The 22,968-nt window shown below is 43.6% G+C and overlaps 1 long non-coding RNA gene across 1 annotated transcript in view; it reads right to left on the bottom strand.

Annotated features, from left to right (window-relative positions):
- Window positions 1-1,648: 1,648 nt before the first annotated feature.
- LOC130354258 (uncharacterized) overlaps window positions 1,649-22,968 on the bottom strand; it is a 24,486-nt gene continuing 3,166 nt past the window's right edge. Inside the window, exons 2-3 of the long non-coding RNA XR_008888441.1 lie at window positions 3,874-4,005; window positions 1,649-1,937 (exon numbers count right to left, since the gene is read on the bottom strand). This is a non-coding gene — a long non-coding RNA (uncharacterized LOC130354258). The remainder of the gene's footprint in view (window positions 1,938-3,873; window positions 4,006-22,968) is intronic.

Below are 22,968 nucleotides of genomic sequence, written 5' to 3'. Positions count from 1 at the left end.
GGGGGACTATACTGCACCTAATGTGGGGGAACTATACTGCACCTAATGTGGGGGAACCATACTGCACCTAATGTGGGGGAACCATACTGCACCTAATGTGGTGGACTATACTGCACATAATGTAGGGAACTATACTGCACCTAATGTGGGAGAACTATACTGCACCTAATGTGGGGGAACTATACTGCACCTAATGTGGGTGAACTTTACTGCACCTAATGTGGGGGAACTGTACTGCACCTAATGTGGGGGACTATAATGCACCTAATGTGGGGAACTATACTGCATCTAATGTGGGGAAACTGCTTTTTTTGCTCTTTATATATGTCTTATCTATAAATAAGGCACTCTTCAAATATGCTTTAAAATGCATGATTTTACCTTTTATGAACAAGAAAGTTACAACATGCTGGTATGATGACGTAACACTATGGGGCTGGTATGTAATTTTTTCCAGGGCTGATTTTCACACCCAGTCCGGCTCTGTCTCTTGCCCAGCATGAATTAACAATAAAATAGCAATGTGTATACACTGCTGGTTCACTGTAACCTGTTGCTGAGATGAGCACTACACACCGGACCAGCAAGGAAAGCATTGGCCAGAACTGCAGAGCAGTGTGAGGTAACGCTTTGGGGGCTATACAGTATTTCCAGCCATCTATAGATGGCTGTATATACTGTATACACTGGTTTTAGATATAATGTTTTTTTTTTTTTTCAATGTGTGTTGTTTTAAAAAAAAAAAAAAATTAGGCTTAGTAGTGGAAGCCATTGTGTAGGTGGAATCCATTACGAAGCTAAGGTTTAGCATTAGCCCCAAAAACAGCTAGCACTTACAGCCAGATATTACCGTGGTACTCACTGCCACAGGGGTATCGGGAAGAGCCTGTACCAACAGGCACGAAGCATCAAAAATAACTCTCCTGGGCCTAGGCTTTAACAGGCTGATGTTATTTAGGCTGGGGAGGGCCAGTAACAATGGTCCTCGCCCACCCTTTTAACGTCAGGCTGTTGCTGCTTGGTTGGTATCTGGCTAATAATGAAAAGACGGAGAACCCTATGTATGTGTTTTTTATGTGTGTTTTTCGCATACTGCGATTCCAAATCACAGGAAAACACAGGCGTCAGGGAAAAAATGCCAAACTCTAAAACGCAAAGTAGTGTTGCTTGCGAATATTCGCAATTAGAATTTTATTCGCGAATATATATCGCATATTCGCGAATATTCGTGAAAATAGCACTATATATTCGAAATTATGAATATTGTATATATATTTTTTTTTTCACAGTACACATCACAGTGATCATCCCTCTCTGCTTCCAGCTTCTGTGGTCTAAAGAAGGCTCCAATACTACTGTGCGAGACGGCCAGGCGAATATTCGCATATGCGAATATTCGCATATGCGAATATTTGCAAATATTGATCACTCCCTTCTGCTGCTTCTATAAAGTTTCACTGGTATACTTGCTATGAAGTTCATAAATTTTCACATATACGAAAAAAAACGTGAATATTACGAATATGCGAATTTAGCAAATATATGACGAATATTCGTCCATATATTCGCGAAATATCGCGAATTCGAATATGGCCTATGCCGCTCAACACTAATGCAAAGTGGGTTTGGAATTTTACATTTTCCTATTAACTCCCTGCTAGCATCTGGCTCTGACCAGTGCGTTTTTCCAAAGGAAAAACATTGTGCAAATGATTGGGCATTTTTTGGGGCAAAACATCCAAAAAAATTCCAGTGGAAACTTAGCCATCCAGAGATACAAGTTCAGACATCCTTGTTATAACATGTGGATTTATGATAGACCTACCTCTTTAACCCCTTATTTTCCCAGGATATATGGGTCCATCCTTGCAGCTGGTATGCTCTACAGGGTCCCGATGGTAACCATGGCAGCCGGTCACCATTTGATGGCCTCCTGTCTGCCAAGTACAGAAGCCTGTAAGGTCCAGCCATATGTCTGATTATAGGTTATAGCCATAGGTTATACTATGCTGCAGTACAGATGTCAGAGGTCAAGGTTATGTGCTGTGTTCAGCATGAAACAGCCTGTCTGACAGTTGCTGTGTCCATGACCTGTCTCTCTGAATAAAGGACACTATTGCTCATATGGTGAGTGCCATCGGAAATGTATTATTTTCATCTTATTTCCTGCAGCATAGTATAACAGCAAAAAAATTTTTTATAAATAAATAACATGTTTCCAATAAATGAATAAAGTCTAAAAATAAATACATTTATGTGCCATTCCCAATAAAGCCCTATTTTATCATAAAAAAATATATACATAATGGCCCAGATTTATCAAACTTTGTGAGAAAAAAAGTGGAGTGATCTCCCCCCAGCAACCAATCACAGCTCAGCTAACGAGCTCTGGTAATGTGAAAGCTGAGCTGTGATTGGTTGCTGTGGGAAAATCACTCCACTTTTTCTCTTACACAGTTTGATAAATCTGGGCTAATAGGTATTGCCACATGTATTATTGACTCACTTGTATTTTAAAGCAATAATGTTATTAATCCTGCAGATTGAATTATGTAAAAAGAAGAAAATAACAAAGATGAACTGCTAATTTTGGTCACCTTGCCTCCAAAAAGTGGACTAAAAATGATCAAAGGTAACGTGTATAGCAAAAAATGGTACCAAAAGAAGATTATTACCCAAAAGTCCTCACACAATGCCGTTATAGATGTCAGAACATGGAAAACAAAAGGGGAAACAAAAGATTTTGCGGAAAAGAAGAAAAAAAAAAAAAAAAAGTTAAAAAAAAATGTATATATTGTATATATACATGTAATACAAAAAAGGATAAATTGGCCCGCACATACTGATACCAAACTACTGCATGTACCCGGCATACAGCTGCACGCTGCTAGGCTAAATATACACAAGCATTAGAATACAGCAGCACACTGCTAGCACAAAGACATAGATGAAACATGAAATGCTCACCATTTGGCCAATTTTTCATTGTAGCAATATAGCATTTCATGTTCCAACTGTATCTTTGTGCTAGCAGTGTGCTGCTGTATTCTCCTGCTTGTGTATATTTAGCCTAGCAGCGTGCACCTGTATGCAGGGTCCATGCAATAGTTTGGTATCAGTATGTGTTGGCCAACTTATCCTTTTTTGTGGTACACATATGGGAGGAGTGGCTGCCTCCATGTTGGTTCCTTTACCCCACCCATCTTATAAGGTGCTGGATGTTTCAGACCTTACAAGGCTGGTAACTGACTGCACAGAGGCACATTCATAGTTTATGGTCCATCCCAATACCTTTGTGCTAGCAGTGTGCTGCTGTATTCTCCTGCTTGTGTGTGTGTGTGTGTGTGTGTGTATATATATATATATATATAAAAAAAAATTAGGAATTGCCATAATCGTACTGACCCACAAAATTGCTTCACAGTGAATGCCATAAATGTCATGTACATAATATTAAATCTAGAAAAATGCTAGGTATGTCACAATGTTTCCCCCCCCAAAAAAAAAAAAAAAGCAATCTTAGAATCACTTGGATCAGTGAAAGAGTTCCAAGGTTATTAACACAAAAGGAAACATAGGGCAGCTTTGAAAAATAGGGCCAGTTAATAAGGTAAAAACAACCCTGCATCATTAAAGGGTTAAACAGGATTTCCTGTAAAGGATCTCATCATAATAATATTACTATTATGTGTAAGTAATAGTTATATCATATTTTATTACACTTTGTTCAGAATTTAACCACTTTGGGTAAAATAAGAAATCTATTTTTTATATATGCACTGGTATTTCACATTGCTGCAGACATTTTTCCTCCATATGTTTATTCTGAACACTATGGTCGCGACATCATCATGATGATGTCACAGTACTGACCTAGGGTATCTACAGGCTGACCGGCTGACTGAGTCCTTTGAGGGTTATAGACAGAGGAGTGAAGATGGCGCTGACTGAGCTGGAGTTAGACTTTGTGCTGGTGGTGGCAGTTATAATGATGTTTATCATTAGCTGTGTGGTGAACTACATCTGGTAAGTTATTGTCATCATTTATCTATTGTCTTTTCTCTGTAATCTGAATCAGCCATTATGGACCTTGTGGTTACAGTATAGTACAATGTCATCTTTATAACAACAGGCAAAAAATAATGGATAGGAGAAAGGAGAAGAGGAGGAGCGAGCCCGACCCAGGTAAGTCTTGATACATGACTTAGGCAAATATATATATATATATATAAGAGTTTAAAGGGAAACTGATGGCTGCTCATCTGCACTAAACCCAACATATCACATTATAGTGTGGGTGAAAAGCATTAAAACAAGTGGTCACTTACTATAATAATAATAATTTATAACATTTTCTTTTCTACAGAGAATCCATTCGAAAACCCGTTATATGTCATCAACGAGGATGAAATTATAGAATGGATCTATTCGGTGGCAGGCTGAGAGGAAACATCATAGAAAGAAATAGCATCTTTCTTATATATATACATACATACCAATAAATATATATACATATTTACTATGATTTTGTATTATAACCATCAAAAGCATGTTCAACATTAACCTTTTAGGTTTTACAGTCAAAGTTGATTGTGGGGTCTAAAAATGTTAAAATAATGGTGTCAGTACTTAAAGGGTACTCCAGTGGAAAACTTATTTATTTATTTTTTTAAATCAACTGGTACCAGAAAGTTAAACAGATTTGTAAATTACTTCTATTAAAAATCTTAATCTTTCCAGTACTTTTTAGGGTCTGTATACTACAGAGGAAATTATTTTCTTTTTGGAACACAGTGCTCTCTGCTGACATCATGACCACAGTGCTCTCTGGTGACATCTCTTTTAGGAACTGTCCAGAGCAGCACTTGTGTCCTATGGGGATTTTCTCCATTCTCTGGACAGTTCTTAAAATGGATAGAGATGTCAGCAGAGAGCCCTGTGGTCATGATTTCAGCAGAGAGCTCTGTGTTCCAAAAAGAAAACCATTTCCTCTGTAGTATTCAGCAGCTAATAAGTACTGGAAGGATTAAGATTTTTTAATAGAATACATTTACAAATCTATAGAAAAATTGGGGCTCAGAGTCATGAATATTAGATATAAATCAATTTATTGATAATAAGATATTCGTAATATTTGTGTCTTTTGACCCACAGGGCCAAATACATAAATATTATGAATATCTTATTATCAATAAATTAATTTGTATCTAATATTCATGACACTGAGCCCCAATTGTTCAATAGATTTTGTATATTTTTTGGCGCCTTGGGTACAGGTGTTATTTGGGCAGTCCGAGTCACAGGTTGTCTGGGAGATAAGAGCCTCTCTAATATTTCTTAATTTACAAATCTGTTTAACTTTCTGGCACCAGTTGATTTTAAAAAAAGTTTTCCAGGGGAGTACCCCTTTAAGGGGTGCTTATAGGGAACTACACAGTGCAATTGCGGGGTCCCGATAAGCTGACATGGCGGCCGAAGCACCTTCAGGCGGTTTTGGCAGGCTGAAATAACAGGGCGCTGATCATTGCTGTGCTATGGCATAACATTGAAGAGTGTTTGCAGAAAGATAACATGTAATAGTCCTCAATGGGGACTAAAAAATAATGAATAATATAATAGTGTTAAAAAATGTGAATATGCTCCTCCCCTAAAAAAGTTTAAATCACTTCCCTTTTCCAAATTTTCAAATAACATAATGTATACAAAAATAAACCCCTTCCCACCCTAGAACATATGGGTATCCTTGCAGTAGGTACATTCTTGGGTAGTGGGTAGTTTTCCCCTGTTACCCTTATGGTTGTCATGGTAGATGGAGACCAGATTATGGCCTCCGAGTTTTACAGGAGAACTTTCGTCAGTGTCACACTGACAGGTATAGTATACAGCATACAGACATATTGCTGTATACTAAACTAGTGATCAGACGACCGCAGCTTCCCTCAACAGTACAAAAACGGAGAAAAAAAATGTCAAAAAAAGGTTTTACAATAAATAAATAACCAACGTGTAAAAAAATGAATGCCCCTTCTTTAATAAAGCCTTATCAGTGCCTGCTCCACCTACAGTCAAAATAGGCAGTCACCTAGAGCGCCCTCTTGATGGGGGGTGCCGTTCTGCCCGCTGCAAGAGAATTATCCTGACAGCTGCTAAGCTGCCACCCCAGTAATTTGGTGATTGCATGAGAAGTTGGTTTGTTACAGTGTGTCACCCCAGTAGTAAGGAGATTACGTGAGGAGGCTTGTTACAGTTCATCACCCCAGTAGTAAGGGAATAACATGAGGAGGAGGTTTGTTACAGTTTATCACCCCAGTAGTAAGGGAATAACATGAGGAGGGGTTTGTTACAATGTTTCACCCCAGTAGTAAGGTGGGGGCGTGTCAATGGGAGGAGTCAAGGGGGCGGTAAAAGTAGCTTTTGCCAAAGGTGGCAAAAATCCTTGCACCAGTCCTAAACCTTATACGGAATTGTCACAAAAAATAAAATTTAAATAAAAAACCTATCTGTATTAGGTTGTTTGTAATTGCTGTCTAGCAGCCAGGCCTGTGGACAAGATCTTTACTGCTAGACAGAGGAAGGATCTGGAGGAGCAGCAGCAGGTGTAATGTTTTCTGCTCCCTGGCGGAGTACACGGCAGCAGTGCTCTTTCCTCCATCATTTCCTCATCCAACCATTTCTTCACCAGACATTTTTTATATTGAAAAAGATTTTGTTCATATTTTTATGTTTTTGGTTTGATTTGTCACTTACCAACTAGTTAAGTGGCAGAGAAACTGCCAGTCAGCTTTCACTCTTAATGCTAGAAATAGAGTTTTATGGTAAACCTACATACAAATGTTATGTTTTTTTTCATTAACCCCTTCAGGACGGAGCCCATTTTGGCCTTAAGGACCGGAGCGTTTTTTGCACATCTGACCACTGTCACTTTAAACATTAATAACTCTGGAATGCTTTTAGTTATCATTCTGATTCCGAGATTGTTTTTTCGTGACATATTCTTCTTTAACATAGGTAAATTTTTGTCGATACTTGCATCCTTTCTTGGTGAAAAATCCGTAAATTTGATGAAAAATTTGAAAATTTAGCATTTTTCTAACTTTGAAGCTTTCTGCTTGTAAGGAAAATGGATATTACGAATAAATTTTTTTAAATTCACATTTCCAATATGTTTACTTTATGTTTGCATCATAAAATTGACATGATTTTACTTTTGGAAGACACCAGAGGGCTTCAACGGTCGGCAGCAATTTTCCGATTTTTCACAAAATTTTCTAACTCTGTATTTTTCAGGGACCAGTTCAGGTTTGAAGTGGATTTGAAGGGTCTTCATATTAGAAATACCCCATAAATGACCCCATTATAAAAATTACACCCCCAAAGTATTCAAAATGACATTCAGTCAGCATTTTAACCCTTTAGGTGTTTCACACGAATAGCAGCAAAGTGAAGGAGAAAATTCACAATCTTCATTTTTTACACTCACATGTTCTTGTAGACCCAATTTTTGAATTTTTACAAGGGGTAAAAGGACAAAATTTTTACTTGTATTTGTAGCCCAATTTCTCTCGAGTAAGCACATACCTCATATGTCTATGTAAAGTGTTCGGCAGGCGCAGTAGAGGGCTCAGAATGGAAGGAGCGACAAGGGGATTTTGGAGAGTATGTTTTTCTGAAATGGTTTTTGGGGGGCATGTTGCATTTAGGAAGCCCTTATGGTGCCAGAACAGCAAAAAAAAGACACATGGCATACCATTTTGGAAACTAGACCGCTCGGGGAATGTAACATGGGATAAAGTGAGCCTTTATACCCCACAGGTGTTTCACGACTTTTGCAAATGTAAAAAAATAATTTTTACCTAAAATGCTTGTTTTCCCAAAAATTTTACATTTTTAAAAAGGGTAATAGCAAAAAATACCCCTAAAAATCTGAAGCCCAATTTCTCCCGATTCAGAAAACACCCCATATGGGGGTGAAAAGTGCTCTGCTGGCGCACTACAGGTCTCGGAAGAGAAGGAGTCACATTTGGCTTTTTGAAAGCAAATTTTTCTCTGGGGGCATGCCGCATTTAGGAAGCCCCTATGGTGCCAGGACAGCAAAAAAAAAACCACATGGCATACCATTTTGGAAACTAGACCCCTCGGGGAACGTAACAAGGGGTTAAGTGAACCTTAATACCCCACAGGTGTTTCACAACTTTTGCATATGTAAAAAAAAAATTATTTTTTTAACCTAAAATGCTTGTTTTCCAAAAAATGTTACATTTTTAAAAAGGGTAAAAGCAGAAAATACCCCCCAAAATTTGTAACACAATTTCTCCAGAGTACGGCGATACCCCATATGTGACCCTAAACTGTTGCCTTGAAATACGACAGGGCTTCAAAGTGAGAGCGCCATGCACATTTGAGGCCTAAATTAGGGACTTGCATAGGGGTGGACATAGGGGAATTCTACGCCAGTAATTCCCAAACAGGGTGCCTCCAGCTGTTGAAAAACTCCCAGCATGCCTGGACAGTCAACGGCTGTCCGGCAATACTGGGAGTTGTTGTTGTTTTGCAACAGCTGGAGGCCCCGTTTTGGAAACAGTGGCGTACCAGACGCTTTCATTTTTATTGGGGAGGGGAGGGGGGCTGTGTAGGGGTATGTGTATATGTAGTGTTTTTTACTTTTTATTTTATTTTTTGTTAGTGTAGTGTAGTGTTTTTAGGGTACAGTCGCACGGGCGGGGGTTCACAGTAGTTTCTCGCTGGCAGTTTGAGCTGCGGCAGCTCAAACTTGCAGCCAGATACTTACTGTAATCCTCCGCCCATGTGAGTGTACCCTGTACATTCACATTGGGGGGGGGGGGACATCCAGCTGTTGCAAAACTACAACTCCCACCATACGCTGACAGACTGTACATGCTGAGAGTTTTAGTTTTGCAACAGCTGTAGGCACACTGGTTATGTATCACTGAGTTTGTGACCTAACTCAGTGTTTCACAACCAGTGTGCCTCCAGCTGTTGAAAAACTACAACTCCCAGCATGTACGGTGCATGGTGTACATTGACTGCTGAGAGTTGTAGTTTGCAACAGCTAGAGGCACACCGGTCGTGAAACACTGAGTTAGGTAAAAAAAAAAAAAAACTCTAAGTTTCACAACCAGTGTGCCTTCAGCTGTTGTAAAACTACAACTCTCAGCAGTCACCGACAGCCAACGGGCATGCTGGGAGTTGTAGTTATGCAACCAGCAAATGCACCACTACAACTCCCAGCATGCACTTTAGCTGTTTGTGCAAGCTGGGAGTTGTAGTTATACAACAGCTGAAGGTACACTTTTCCATAGAAAAAATGTGCCTCCAGCTGTTGCAAAACCATAAGTCCCAGCATGCCCATAAGGGAATGCTGGGAGTTGTGGTGGTCTGCCTCCTGCTGTTGCATAACTACAGCTCCCAGCATGCCCTTTTTGCATGCTGGGAGCTGTTGCTAAGCAACAGCAGGAGGCTGTCACTCACCTCCAACGATCCACGCCGCATGAGGTCAGTCCCTCGTCGTCGCCGCCGCCGCTGCTCCTGGGGCCCCGATCCCAACATTGACGCCGGGGATCGGGGTCCCCAGCACCTGGGGTGCACGTCCCGCACCCGCTCACGTCCTCCGGAAGAGATTACCGGCCGACGAATCAGGGCGATCGTGAGGTGGCACCAGTGCCACCTCACCCCTGCAGGCTCTGGCTGTTCGGGGCAGTCAGAGACGGCCCCGAACAGCCAGTAATTCCGGGTCACCGGAGACCCGATTGACCCGGAATCGCCGCAGATCGCTGGACTGAATTGTCCAGCAATCTGCGGCGATCGCCGACATGGGGGGGCATAATGACCCCCCTGGGCGATATGTCGGGATGCCTGCTGAACGATTTCAGCAGGCATCCGGCTCCGGTCCCCAACCGGCTAGCGGTGGGGACCGGAATTCCCACGGGCGTATGGATACGCCCTCGGTCCTTAAGGACTCGGAATGCAGGGCGTATCCATACGCCCTATGTCCTGAAGAGGTTAAACCCAGAAAATACAGGTAACTCAATGTTTAAGGCCTATTTCATGTTTACTCTCAATGCTATAAATGCAGATGTATGTGAAATCCAGCTACAAATGCTGTTTTTTTTATTAAACCCAGGAACTAAAGGTAACTTGGCGTAAAAGGCCTATTCAACATTAACTCTCAATGCTAGCAATGCATTATGTTATGTTTATGTTAAACTCAACTACAAATACTATGGTTGTTTATTAAACGCAGGAAATATAGATAACTTAGCATAAAAGGCCTATTCCACATTCACTCTCAACAATAAAAATGCGGATTTATGTTAAACATAGCTAGAAATACTATGCAAGTTTATTAATTCCAGAAAATACAGATAACTTTTTCAACATTTGCTTTTAATGCTAGAAGTAGAGGGATTACTGCCTACTAGTGGATTACTTCTGCTGGAATTTGTGGGCACTGAGAACAGCCCACTGCACAATGGATTGCTCAACTTTCTTGGTATTGTAGTGTTATATCTTTCTATGGGCTCGTTCTGTAGTCACACTGCTCAGATTTATAGTTCAGCCACTGGACACAGTAATGCAGGTCACTATGGTCAGACCACTGCACACTGCTTTGGTCAAATTGAAATGTATTATATTTGTGAGAGTTTTCTGGGATCAGTAGTTTCACATAGGTTCTTTTGTGCACTGCTCACTGGTCAGCTTTCTCTCCAAGATGGCAGCTTCAGTGTAGGGTATAGGATTTTATTAGTCTCCTAAACTCACCCCTATGCTGTCTCCTGATTGGCCTAGGAGCTGTATGCAAGCGATTATTGTCATGTGTTGTGCTGTGCTCATGTGATCTTGCTATTAGCTGCAAAGTATCCTGGGCAACCCTGATGTAATCTCAGTGTTTCTACTTTCTCATCCCGAGCTAACATGGTGCCAGAACGTGTTCCTCATTTCCTTCTCCTTTATGGCTAGACCTCCACTAAGGTTTATCACCCAAAAATGCCCCAAAAAGCGTCCACATGGGTTTTTTTTCTGTGAAAGAACACCATGGCCAGACGTTAGGTGCAAGTCAATAGGGAACAGCAAAATGCCATATCCACTTGGTGTTTTTCAGTTTGGCATTTTCTTAATCCCTTTGGCGCTTTTTAGCCATTTTGGGCACCCTGGCAGATTTTTCAAAAACTACCTCTTGTTGAGACTTCAGTGTTTTTTCAGAAAAATCTTGGCGTTTTTCTCCCATTGAAGTCTAAGGGAGTGAAAAACCGCCCAACAAAAAAAGCCATGTGTGTTTTAACAATGGTGTTTTTGTGGGCGGTTTTTATTCTTGTTTTTTCACTTCAGTGATCCAAATTTTGCAGGTTACCATAGGAAAGATTTATAAAAAGAAACGGTGGGGATGGAAAAAATTGTAGGGATGGAACAAAATTTATATTTTTTAGTAATGACAATTTTAGTAATTTTCAATCAGGGACCAATTTATGTGAGCGTGCAGGGACATAGAAATGTAACCGGCAATATTAAAAATAAATAAAGGGGCCATATAATTGTAAAAATAATATATATTTTAAATTAATTTTTCAAAACTTTTTATTAATAATGTATTTTAAATATGTGTTTTATAAAGTGTGTGTGATTTTTACTACTTTTAAACTTTCAATATAGAAAGAAAATGGTGAGAGGCTTACACCACTAAAATTATATACCGAGGTAGCCTGTGTTGCACGTACCCGTCGTGCCAAAAAATAGATATGTATAAAATAGCAAAACAATTCTCTAAGTATATAAATTCAAAAAATTCACATATGACCAGTTGAACAGTAGATTATTTATTACTAACAATAAAATTGACATTACATAGGTGTTCCGACAGGGCCCTTGCCAGAAACACACATAAGCAATATACAATAAAATAAAAAAGAATAATTATAGTTGCTGCGATCGCATGTCAATAACCACATGTCAATGGACTGGCCCGCCTGTACCCCAGACCTGAATCCGATTGAGCACATCTGGGACATCATGTCTCGCTCCATCCACCAACGCCATGATGCACCACAGGCTGTCCAGGAGTTGGCGGATGCTTTAGTCCAGGTCTGGGAGGACATCCCTCAGGAGACCATCTCATCAGGAGCATGCCCAGGCATTGTAGGGAGGTCATACTGGCACGTGGAGGGCACACACACTACTGAGCCTAATTTTGACTTGTTTTAACCCCTTCCCGCAGAATGTCATATATAAACGCCGGGTTGTGCAGTGCGTTCGCGCATCCCGGCGTTTATAAATGACATTCAGTTAACCCGGCGATGCGCAGCATCGCACGGGTTAACTGGCAGAAGTCCCGCTGTTTCCAGCAGGGGACAACTTCTGCTTCACCCCCAGGACCATCCATTGATGGTCCTGGTCAGCGATCACTGTGATTGGTCCCTGTGGACCAATCACAGTGATCTAGGGTGAAAGTTCAGGTCCCCCTGGAAGTCGGGCAGAACGGGGGACGATGGCTGCGGGGGCTCGCGGCATAGGTGGGGGAACACGTGGGGACCGGCAGCCTTACCAGATCCAGCGGCGGGACCGAGGAGCAGCTCGGGACTGGCCACATGGACGAGGAGCAACGGGACCGGGAGGTGAGTATATGGTCCTCAGAAGCAGCAGTGAAGATCTTCACTGCTGCTTCTAGGAGTCTGAAAACTACAACTCCCTGCATGCCTAGACAGCCTTTGGCTGTCTGGGCATGCTGGGAGTTGTAGTTTTGCAACATCTGGAGGGCCCCAGTTTGGAGACCATTGTATAATGGTCTCCAATCTGTGCTCTTCCAGCTGTTGCAAAACTACAATTCCTAGCATGCACTGACTGTCCAGGCATGCTGGGAGTTTTAGTTCAGCAACATCTGGCCCTTCAGATATTGCCGAACTACAACTCCCAGCATGCCCTTCAGCTGTCTGGGCATGCTGGGAGTTGTAGTTTTGCAACAACTGGAGACACACTGGTTGGGAAACATTGTTTCTAACTCAGTGTTTCCTAACCTGTGTGCCTCCAGCTGTTGCAAAACTATAACTCCCAGCATGCACTAACAGACCATGCATGCTGGGAGTTGTAGTGTTGCAACATCTGGAGGGCCCCAGTTTGGAGACCATTGTATAATGGTCTCCAATCTGTGCTGTTCAAGCTGTTGCAAAACTACAACTTCCAGTATGCACTGACTGTCCAGGCATGCTGGGAGTTTTAGTTCAGCAACATCTGGCCCTTCAGATGTTGCCGAACTACAACTCCCAGCATGCCCTTCAGCTGTCTGGGCATGCTGGGAGTTGTAGTTTTGCAACAACTGGAGACACACTGGTTGGGAAACATTGTCTGTTTCTAACTCAGTGTTTCCTAACCTGTGTGCCTCCAGCTGTTGCAAAACTATAACTCCCAGCATGCACTAACAGACCATGCATGCTGGGAGTTGTGGTTTTGCAACAGCTGGTGCACCCCCCACCCCTGTGAATGTACAGGGTACATTCACATGGGCGAGGCTTTTACAGTGGGTTTCTTGCTGCAAGTTTGAGATGCAGCCAATTTTGCGCTGGGAAACTCGCTGTAATCCCCCGCCCATGTGACTGTACCCTAAAAACACTACACTACACAAAATAAAATAAAAAGTTAAAAACACTACATATACACATACCCCTACACAGCCCCCCTCCCCCAATAAGAACGTCCGGTACGCCACTGTTTCCAATGCAGAGCCTCCAGCTGTTGAAAAACAACAACTCCCAGTATTGCCGGACAGCCGTTGACTGTCCACACATGCTGGGAGTTTTGCAACAGCTGGAGGCACCCTGTTTGGGAATCACTGGCGTAGAATACCCCTATGTCCACCCCTATGCAAATCCCTAATTTAGGCCTCAAATGCACATGGCGCTCTCACTTTGGAGCCCTGTCGTATTTCAAGGCAACAGTTTAGGTTCACATATGGGGTATCGCCGTACTCGGGAGAAATTGCGTTACAAGGTTTGGGGGGTATTTTCTTCTTTAACCCTTCATGAAAAGGAAATGTTGGGGTCTACACCAGAATGTTAGTGTAAAAAATTTTAATTTTTTACACTAACATGCTGATGTTGCCCTATACTTTACATTTTCACAAGAGGTAAAAGGGAAAAATGCCCCCCAAAATTTGTAACGCAATTTCTCCCGACTACGGAGATACCCCATAAGTGGGCGCAAAGTGCTCTGGGGGCGCACAACAAGGCCCAGAAGGGAGAGCGCACCATGTACATTTGAGGTGATTTGCACAGGGTGGCTGATTGTTACAGCGGTTTTGACAAATGCAAAAAAAAAAACACATGTGACCCCATTTCGGAAACGACACCCCTCACGGAATGTAATGAGGGGTGCAGTGATAATTTACCCCCCACAGGTGTCTGACTGATCTTTGGAACAGTGGCCCGTGAAAATGAAAACTTGTACAGCCCACTGTTCCAAAGATCTGTCAGACACCAGAGGGGGGCAAATGGTTACAAATTTTGGGGGGTATTTTCTGCTATTAACCCTTGGAAAAATGTGAAATTTGGGGGGAAACACACATTTTAGTGTAAAAAAATATATATTTTTTTACATATGCAAAAGTCGTGAAACACCTGTGGGGTAATAAGGCTCACTTTATTCCTTGTTACATTCCTCAAGGGGTCTAGTTTCCAAAATGGTATGCCATGTGTTTTTTTTTTGCTGTTCTGGCACCATAGGGGCTTCCTAAATGCGACATGTCCCCCGAGCAAAATTTGCTCTCAAAAAGCCAAATATGACTCCTCTTCTGAGCATTGTAGTTCGCCCGTAATGTACTTCAGGTCAACTTATGGGTTACCTCCATACTCAGAAGAGAAGGGGTTACAAATATTGGGGGGTATTTCCTTCTATTAACCCTTGGAAAAATGTGAAATTTGGGGGGAAACACACATTTTAGTGAAAAAAAATATATATTTTTTTACATATGCAAAAGTCGTGAAACACCTGTGGGGTATTAAGGCTCACTTTATTCCTTGTTATGTTCCTCAAGGGGTCTAGTTTCCAAAATGGTATGCCATGTGAGGGTTTTTTGCTGTTCTGGCACCATAGGGGCTTCCTAAATGCAACATGCCCCCCAAAAACCATTTCAGAAAAACGTACTCTCCAAAATCCCCTTGTCGCTCTTTCCCTTCTGAGCCCTCTACTGCGCCCGCCAAACACTTAACATAGACATATGAGGTATGTGCTTACTCGAGAGAAATTGGGCTACAAATATAAGTATACATTTTCTCCTTTTACCCCTTGTAAAAATTCAAAAATTGGGTCTACAAGAACATGCGAGTGTAAAAAATGAAGATTGTGAATTTTCTCCTTCACTTTGCTTCTATTCCTGTGAAACACCTAAAGGGTTAAAATGATGACTGAATGTCATTTTGAATACTTTGGGGGGTGCAGTTTTTATAATGGGGTCTTTTGTGGAGTATTTCTAATATGAAGACCCTTCAAATCCACTTCAAACCTGAACTGGTCCCTGAAAAATAGTTAGTTTGAAAATTTTGTGGAAAATTGGAAAATTGCTGCTGAACTTTGAAGCCCTCTGGTGTCTTCCAAAAGTAAAAACTCGTCACTTTTATGATGCAAACATAAAGTAGACATATTGTATATGTGAATAAAATTTTTTTTTTATTTGTAATATACATTTTCCTTACAAGCAGAGAGCTTCAAAGTTAGAAAAATGCAAAATTTTCAAATTTTTCATCAAATTTTAGGATTTTTCACAAGGAAAGGATGCAAGTTACCACAAAATTTTACCACCATGTTAAAGTAGAATATGTCACGAAAAAATAATCTCGGAATCAGAATGATAACTAAAAGCATTCCAGAGTTATTAATGTTTAAAGTGACAGTGGTCAGATGTGCAAAAAACGCTCTGGTCCTTAAGGCCAAAATGGGCTTGGTCCTGAAGGGGTTAAGGACATTACATCAAAGTTGGATGAGCCTGTAGTGTGGTTTTCCACTTTGATTTTGAGTGTGACTCCATATGCAGAACTCCATGGGTTGATAAATTTGATTTCCATTGATAATTTTTGTGTGATTTTGTTGTCAGCACATTCAACTGTAAAGACAAAAGTATTTCATACGATTAGTTCATTCATTCAGATCTAGGATGTGTTATCTTAGTGTTTCCTTTATTTTTTTGAGCAGTGTATAATATACAGGAGCTGGGAATCCCATCACTAAACTGACAGGATTCCCTGCTTCTAACTGATGTTGAGCAGGAGATATACATTGTATATCTCCTGCCAGGCCCAGACTGGCCCACCGTGATATTTCCCGGAGGGCCGCAGCCCTGGGCTCGCTTTGAGATGTGGCTGTGTGCATTTCTTTTCCCCTCAGCGGCCACCAGGGCTGGATCATTGGCGCTCATGGAGCCCCATGATCCGTGCCCCGTGCCCGCAGAGGGCACCTGTCTAATTAGGGACATCCCTGTGTCCCGAGAAAATTTTTCTAGACACAAGGATGCCCCGGTTACCACTCTGCGGTGGCCCCCCATGTTAACCTCAAAAACGCGGGGGCCGCCGGGAGGTGGTGCACGCAGGGATGTCACTGACGTCCCGTGTGTGCGCCCATAGTAACAGAGCAGAGCGGAGCGGAGGGGTGAGGAGGACGCGTGCGCATGGTAGGTAAGTGACCAGCGGCACGTCATCTTCAGTATTCTGACGATTGCTTCGGGGTCACGAGCTACTGCTATGCCCTATGGGCCATAGCAGTGGATTGTGACCCCGGATTGGTGGTCGGAACACTGAAGTGGGGCAGTACACAGGCATACAGCCTCCAGCCATACACTGTATATGGCTGAAGGCTGTAAGTCTGTGGGGGAACTGTACTGCACCTAATGCTGAGGATCTATACTGCACCTAATGTGGGGAACTATACTGCACCTAATGTGGGGGAACTATACTGCACCTAATTTGCGGGAACTATACTGCACCTAATATGCGGGAACTATACTGCACCTAATGTGGGGAACTACACTGCACCTAAGGGGGGGGGAGCTATACTGCACCTTTTGTGGAGGAACTATATTGCACCTAAAGTGGGGAACTATACTGCACCTAATGTGGGGGACTATACTGCACCTAATGTGGGGGAGCTTACGGCACCTAATGTGGGGGACTATATACTGCACCTAATGCGGAGAACCATACTGCATCTAATGGGGGGAGCTATACTGCACCTAATGTGCGGAAACTATACTGCAGCTAATGTGCGGGAACTATACTGCAGCTAATGTGCGGGAACTATACTGCACCTAATGTGGGGAACTAAACTGCACCTAATGTGGGGGAACTATACTGCACCTAATGTGGGGGAACTATACTGCACCTAATGTGGGGGAACTACACTGCACCTAATGTGGGGGAACTACACTGCACCTAATGTGCGGACTATATATACTGCACCTAATGTGGGGAACTATACTGCACCTGAGGGGGGGAGCTATACTGCACCTTATGTGGAGGAACTATATTGCACCTGAAGTGGGGAACTATACTGCACCTAATGTGGGGGAACTATACTGCACCTAATGTGGGGGACTATACTGCACCTAATGTGGGGGAGCTATACTGCACCTAATGTGGGGGACTATATACTGCACCTAATGTGGGGGACTATATACTGCACCTAATGCGGAGAACCATACTGCACCTAATGGGGGAGCTATACTGCGCCCAATGTGGGGCAACTATACTGCACCTAATGGGGAGAGCTATACTGCACCTAATGTGGTGGGAAATATACTGCACCTAATGTGGGGGGAACTATACTGCACCTAATGTGGGGGGAACTATACTGCTAATGTGGGTGACTATACTGCACCTAATGGGGGTGACTATATACTACACCTAATGTGGGGGGAATTACAATGCACCTAATGTGGAGGAGCTATACAGCACCTAATGTTGGGGAGCTATACAGCACCTAATGTGGGGGAACTCTACAGCACCTAATGTGGGGGAACTCTACTGCACCTAATGTGGGGGAACTCTACTGCACCTAATGTGGGGGAACTCTACTGCACCTAATGTGGGGGAACTCTACTGCACCTAATGTGGGGGAACTCTACTGCACCTAATGTGGGGGAACTCTACTGCACCTAATGTGGGGGAACTCTACTGCACCTAATGTGGGGGAACTCTACTGCCCCTAATGTGGGGGAACTCTACTGCCCCTAATGTGGGGGAACTCTACTGCCCCTAATGTGGGGGAACTCTACTGCCCCTAATGTGGGGGAGCTATACTGCACCTAATGTGGGGGAGCTATACTGCACCTAATGTGGGGGACTATACTGCATCTAATGTGGGGAACTATACTGCACCTAATGTGGAGAACTATACTGCACCTAATGTGGAGAACTATACTGCACCTATTGTGGGGGAACTATACTGCACCTAATGTGGGGGAACTACAATGCACCTAATATGGGGGAACTATACTGCACCTAATATGGGGGAACTATACTGCACCTAATGTGGGGGAACTATACTGCACCTAATGTGGGGGACTATACTGCACCTAATGTGGGGGAGCTATACTGCACCTAATGTGGGGGACTATATACTGCACCTAATGTGGGGGACTATATACTGCACCTAATGCGGAGAACCATACTGCACCTAATGGGGGAGCTATACTGCGCCCAATGTGGGGCAACTATACTGCACCTAATGGGGAGAGCTATACTGCACCTAATGTGGTGGGAAATATACTGCACCTAATGTGGGGGAACTATACTGCACCTAATGTGGGGGGAACTATACTGCACCTAATGTGGGGGGAACTATACTGCTAATGTGGGTGACTATACTGCACCTAATGGGGGTGACTATATACTACACCTAATGTGGGGGGAATTACAATGCACCTAATGTGGAGGAGCTATACAGCACCTAATGTTGGGGAGCTATACAGCACCTAATATGGGGGAGCTATACAGCACCTAATGTGGGGGAACTCTACTGCACCTAATGTGGGGGAACTCTACTGCACCTAATGTGCGGAAGCTAGACTGCCCCTAATGTGGGGGAGCTATACTGCCCCTAATGTGGGGGAGCTATACTGCACCTAATGTGGGGGAGCTATACTGCACCTAATGTGGGGGAGCTATACTGCACCTAATGTGGGGGACTATACTGCACCTAATGTGGGGGACTATACTGCACCTAATGTGGAGAACTATACTGCACCTAATGTGGAGAACTATACTGCACCTATTGTGGGGGAACTATACTGCACCTAATGTGGGGGGGAACTACAATGCACCTAATATGGGGGAACTATACTGCACCTAATATGGGGGAACTATACTGCACCTAATGTGGGGGAACTATACTGCACCTAATGTTGGGAACTGTACTGCAACTAATGTGGGGGGACTATACTGCACCTAATGTGGGGAACTAAACTGCACCTATTGTGGGGGAGCTATACTGCACCTAATGTGAAGAACTATACTGCACCTATTGTGGGGGAGCTATACTGCACCTAATGTGAAGAACTATACTGCACCTAATGTGGGGGAACTATACAGCACCTATTGTGGGGAAACTAAACTGCACCTAATGTGGGGGGAACTATACTGCACCTAATGTGGGGGGAGCTATACTGCACCTAATGGGCGGGAGCTATACTGCACCTAATGTGGGGGAGCTATACTGCACCTAATGTGGGGGAGCTATACTGCACCTAATGTGGGGGAGCTATACTGCACCTAATGTGGGGGAGCTATATTGTACCTAATGTGGAGGACTATACTGCACCTAAAGTGGAGAACTATACTGCACCCAATGTGTAGAACTATACTGCACCTAAAGTGGAGAACTATACTGCACCTAATGTGGAGAACTATACTACACCTATTGTGGGGGAACTATAATGCACCTAATATGAGGGAACTATACTGCACCTAATGTGGGGGAACTATACTGCACCTAATGTGGGGAACAATACTGAACCTAATGTGGGGGAACAATACTGCACCTAATGTGGGGAACTATACTGCACCTAATGTGGGGAACTATACTGCACCTAATGTGGGGGACTATATACTGCACCTAATGTGGGGGACTATACTGCACCTAATGTGGGGTAGCTATACTGCACCTAATGTGGGGGAACTATACTGCACCTAATGTGGGGAACTATACTGCACCTAATGTGGGGGACTATACTGCACCTAATTTGGGGAACTATACTGCACCTAATGTGGGGGGGGGGCGATATTGCACCTAATGTGGAGAGGGGGAACTATACTGCACCTAATGTGGGGAACTATACTGCACCTTATGTGGGGGACTATACTGCACCTAATGTGGGGAACTATACTGCACCTAATGTGGGGAACTATACTGCACCTAATGTGGGGGAACTATACTGCACATAATGTGGGGGAACTATACTGCACCTAATGTGGGGGAACTAATTTTTTTGCTCTTTATATATGTCTTATCTATAAATAAGGCACTCTTTGACGTGCTGGTATAATGACGTAACACTATGGGGCTGGTATGTAATTTTTTCCAGGGCTCGTTTTCACACCCAGTCCGGCTCTGTCTCCTGCCCAGCATGAATTAACAATAAAATAGCAATGTGTATACACTGCTGGTTCACTGTAACCTGTTGTTGAGATGAGCTTTCCAGCCATCTATAGATGCTGACATCCACTTACCCCATCCTGACTTCAGCTCCAGTTGGGTCTGTGTAGCTCCGCCCACTGGTGATGAAGTTAATAGAGGAAAAGCTACAGCCGGGAGCCAGAGGTGGTAAATGTACGGCTCTGTGCACATTGTATGCAGGGCCGGACTGGATGTGAAAACCAGCCCTGGAAAAAATTACATACCAGCCCCATAGTGTTACGTCATTATACCAGCACGTCGTCATTTTATCGTTCATAAAAGGTAAAATCATGCATTTTAAAGAATATTAGTTTCCCCACATTAGGTGCAGTACAGTTCCCCCCACATTAGGTGCAGTACCTGAGGACAAGCGGGGCTCTGTACACTGAGGACAAGCGGGGCTCTGTACACTGAGGACAAGCGGGGCTCTGTACGCTGAGGACAAGCGGGGCTCTGTACACCGAGGACAAGCGGGGCTCTGTACACCGAGGACAAGTGGGGCTCTGCACACTGAGGACAAGCGGGGCTCTGTACGCTGAGGACAAGCGGGGCTCTGTACGCTGAGGACAAGCGGGGCTCTGTACACCGAGGACAAGCGGGGCTCTGTACACCGAGGACAAGTGGGGCTCTGCACACTGAGGACAAGCGGGGCTCTGTACGCTGAGGACAAGCGGGGCTCTGTACGCTGAGGACAAGCGGGGCTCTGTACGCTGAGGACAAGCGGGGCTCTGTACACTGAGGACAAGCGGGGCTCTGTACGAGAGAGAGTGCAGCCAGGGCGGCGGGCGCACTGATCAGTGGCACGATGAACTCTGACGTTGCGCTGCTGCGCTTAGACGTGAGGTCACGTCACCCCCATGGTGACTTGACCTCACGTCTAAGCAGGGCCGGTGCAAAGATTTCTGCCAACACATGCGAAGCTCCATTTTGGCGCCCCCCCCCCAAGTCGGGCCCTACTCTACACACCCCGGCCACCAGAACTCCCACACGCGAGTACAGATAATGTAGTAGATGTGACCTGCAGTCCTATGTAAAACCACAGATAACACAGTGATAACTCTCTGGTGTTACATAAGACTGCAGGTCACATCTATACATTATCTGTTCTCAGAGAGTTATCACTGTGTTATCTGTGGTGTTACATAGGACTGCAGGTCACATCTATACATTATCTGTTCTCAGAGAGTTATCACTGTGTTATCTATGGTGTTACATAGGACTGCAGGTCACATCTACTCCAATATCTGTACTCAGAGAGCTATTACTCTGTTATCTGTGGTGTTACATAGGACTGCAGGTCACATCTACTACATTATCTGTACTCAGAGAGTTATCACTGTGTTATCTGTGGTGTTACATAGGACTGCAGGTCACATCTATACATTATCTGTACTCAGAGAGGTATCACTGTGTTATTTGTGGTGTTACATAGGACTGCAGGTCACATCTACTACACAGGGGTGGACTGACAACTTATGGGGCCCTCGGGCAAAAGATGATCATGGGGCCCCGTGCGCCCACCCATGTATGTCACACAGCACAGTATTGATCATTGACGCCACACTCTGATTGCCAGTTTGTGTTGTGCATATTATTCACTCGGTGTCAGGAAATGCTGGAAGTTGCAGTTAGTTACTAACTACAACTCCCAGCATGCCCTGATACAGCCTATGGTTCTGCAGCTGTCCCAAACCAAAATGATGCGGTCAGGAGGCTGCGAGTCCCAAAAATCCCACAGCATCCTCAGTGACAGTCTCAGCTCCACCCTCCGATCAGTGTTACCAGTTAGGTGATCCTCCCAGGGCCTCCGTCCATGTGTGTGTCTGTCTGCTCTGCACTGCTATACACATGGGCAGGGACGTGCACAGACATTTTGAAGGGCAGGGGCTCAAGTAAAAAAGAGGGCACTTTTCATAATTTAAAAACGTCTGCCAGACTTAATGGGCTGCGGCCCAGGGATACAGAGGACTCCCGCCAGGCCTCCTCTACATTCCTATCCCCATAAAAGTTGGTGTTTTTGTAAAATCGAGTCAAGAACAGTTTCTCTGAGGTCTGCCATGTGTATATACACTTTGGCTGTGCTGTCAGTCTTATTTACAGAAAACATGTGACAGCTGCCCAATAATATACTGTATTATAGAGGAGATTCATCAAACCTGTGCAGAGAAAGAGCGGTGCAGTCGCCCATAGCAACCAATCAGATCGTTTTGCAGAAGGCTTTTCCTCTGCAAAGGTTTTAATAAATCTCCCCCTATATGCCCCGATCTGACCTCTATATGACAGAACGTGCACTGTACCCAGCCT

This window comes from Hyla sarda, chromosome 1, assembly GCF_029499605.1.
Source record: "Hyla sarda isolate aHylSar1 chromosome 1, aHylSar1.hap1, whole genome shotgun sequence".
Taxonomy (NCBI): domain Eukaryota; kingdom Metazoa; phylum Chordata; class Amphibia; order Anura; family Hylidae; genus Hyla; species Hyla sarda.
This window is presented reverse-complemented; position numbering and strand designations above follow the sequence as displayed.